This window comes from Vipera berus, assembly GCF_964194415.1.
Source record: "Vipera berus genome assembly, chromosome: 4".
NCBI classification, from domain to species: Eukaryota; Metazoa; Chordata; class Lepidosauria; order Squamata; family Viperidae; genus Vipera; species Vipera berus.
The window spans coordinates 32,775,281-32,778,393 of NC_138206.1; positions in this window are offsets into that span (position 1 = coordinate 32,775,281).

Here is a 3,113-nt window from a genome sequence, read left to right on the forward strand (position 1 = left end):
TAAGTACAGGCAGGATTTTGAAGAGGCAGAGGAACTAGAGATCAAATTTCCAACATACGCTGGATCATGGGGAAAGCTAGGGAGTTCCAGAAAAACATTTACTTCTGCTTCATTGACTATGCTAAAGCCTTTGATTGTGTGGATCACAACAAATTGTGGCAAGTTCTTAAAGAGATGGGAGTACCAGACCATCTTATTTGTCTCTTGAGAAACCTATATGCGGGTCAAGAAGCAACAGTGAGAACTGGACACAGAACCACTGATTGGTTCAAAATTGGGAAAGGAGTCCGGCAAGGCTGTATACTGTCTCCCTGCCTTTTTAACTTATATGCAGAGCACATCATGAGAAAGGCAGGGCTAGATGAATCAAAAGTTGGAATTAAGATTGCTGGAAGAAATATCAACAACCTAAGACATGCAGATGATACCACACTAATAGCAGAAAGTGAAAAAGAACTAAAGAGCCTCTTGTTGCGAGTGAAGGAGAGTGCAAAAGTTCAGCTGAAACTTAACATTAAGAAAACCAAGATCATGGCATCCGGCCCTCTCAATTCTTGGCAAATAGATGGGGAAGAAATGGAGGTAGTGACAGAGTTTATTTTCCTGGGCTCCAAGATCACTGCAGATGGGGACTGTAGCCAAGAAATTAAAAGATGCTTGCTCCTGGGGAGGAAAGCCATGGCAAATCTAGACAGCACACTAAAAAGCAGACATCACCCTGTCAACAAAAGTGCGTATAGTCAAGGCTATGGTCTTCCCAGTTGCAATGTATGGCTGTGAAAGTTAGACCATAAGAAAGGCTGAGCGCCAAAGAATTGAGGTCTTTGAACTATGGTGCTGGAGAAGACACCTGCGAGTCCTTTGGATTGCCAGGCGATCAAACCGGTCAGTCCTAGAGGAGATCAACCCTGACTGCTCTTTAGAAGGCCAGATCCTGAAGTTGAAACTCAAATACTTTGGCCACCTAATGAGAAGGAAGGACTCACTGGAGAAGAGCCTAATGCTGGGAAAGATTGAGGGCAATAGAAGAAGGGGATGACAGAAGATGAGCAGGCTGGATGGAGTCACTGAAGCAGTAGGCGTGAGCTTAGAGGACAGGACAGGAAGGCCTGGAGGAACGTTGTCCATGGGGTCGCGATGGGTCGGACACGACTTTGGAGCTAACAACAACAAATTTCATTAACATACAAGGTGAATTTTCTCCATATTCCCTTTGAGTTCATGGTTTTGTGTGAATTCTAAATCCTAATGATAGGGAATATGGAAGATGGGCAGTAGCTATTTTACAATTATTAACCCTGAACAGATGGCTTTCTGCTAATCTTTGTAACAAAGAGAAAGCACTGACCAGCCCCAAGGAAACTTTTTATGCTTACAGAAAGGCAAATTTTGGAATTTAATTTCAGTCACACCATTTAATTTCAAACCTATTTTCAATGCCAGAGGTTTTATCGTAAAAACTTAACAGAAATTATGTGAAAGTGCTATTACATCTCATTGCTTGCAAGTAAAAAGACGCTTTCTTGTCATTCTGTGTCCTGAGATTATAACACTTTCTTCTGAATACCCGGAGCAATAAACAGCAATGGTTCTAGAAAGTTTTGCGTGAGGAGGAAGATGGGACACAGTGAATTTTAGCCTGAACAGGACTGCATCTTAAGCTTGTGTTCTCTAAAATAAATCTTTCTGTTTGAGATCAAGTTAGATAGCAGAGTTCTTTATTCTGAAAAAAACAAACAAACCAAAAAACAAAACCCACACACATTTACCAGACTTGCTAAGGTAAAGGTAAAGGTAAAGAGGTTCCCCCGCACATGCATGCTAGTCGTTTCCAGCTCTAGGGGCCGGTGCTCATCTCCCTTTCAAAGCCGAAGAACCAGCGCTTGTCTGAGGACGTCTCCGTGGTTATGTAGCCGGCATGACTAGACACCAAAGGCGCACAGAACGCTGTTACCTTCCCACTGTCGTGGTCCCAAGTTTGCTACTTGCATTTTTACGTGCTTTCGAACTGCTAGGTTGGCAGAAGCTGGGACGAGTAACAGGCGCTCACTCTGTTACGAGGCACTCAGGATTCAACCCGCCAAACTGCTGACCATCTCATCGAAAAGCTCAGCGTCCTAACCCACTGAGCCACTGCATCCCTAGACTTGCTAGCACTCCTTAAATTTGTTCTTCCAACAAATGCTGGTTTCAGCAGATCTCTCTGAGGAAGCTAACTTGACGTCTGTGAATTTTTGATTTGAGGGTTGTCGGTTGGTTTTGCTGCATTTATGAAATAGTGGGTTAGGACGCTGAGCTTGTCGATCAGAAGATCGGCAGTTTGGCGGGTCGAATCCCGAGTGCCGCGTAGCAGAGTGAGCGCCTGTTACTCGTCCCAGCTTCTGCCAACCTAGCAGTTCAAAAGCATGTAAAAATGCAAGTAGAAAAATAGGGACCACTACAGTGGGAAGGTAACAGCGTTCCGTGTGCCTTTGGCGTCTAGTCATGCTGGCCACATGACCACAGAGACGTCCTCGGACAAGCGCTGGCTCTTCGGCTTTGAAACGGAGATGAGCACCGGCCCCTAGAGTCGGAAACGACTAGCATGCATGTGCGGGGAACCTTTACCTTTTTTAATCTAAAGGCTACATAAATTAGATAAGACATCCTGGGAATGGGTACATTTGTATAGAGGGCAAATTCGGTTGACTGTTGGGGCTTTCCTACTTTCTTTAGGGTTGTCCAATAGGGTTGAGAGTTGGCCATTCCTTTCAGTTGCAAGGGGCAAACGCTTTAAACGGCGACACTAGAGATCTCCGTTCGATTCACCCCACTTGAGCCCTTTAGAAAGGCCTGCCTCTGCCCTTTAACATCTGGCTATTAAACTCCCCCCGCCCCTCCCCCCCCCGAAGCGCGTGGCTGCCGTTTTCTCCGCCCGGGACTCCCTCCGTCTCCTTGCCTACAGCCAGGCCAAGGAGAAGGCTCCGAAGGCTAGCCCCGGTGACCCTCTTGTGCAGGAGGCACGGAAGGGGACGGCTGCCGCTGTAGCCGGGCGGCCGACAGACCCGGAAGTGGTTGAGGCTACCGGGGAGGGGGCGGCGGGAGCCAGCGGTGGGTGGGGGGAAGGAAAGGAA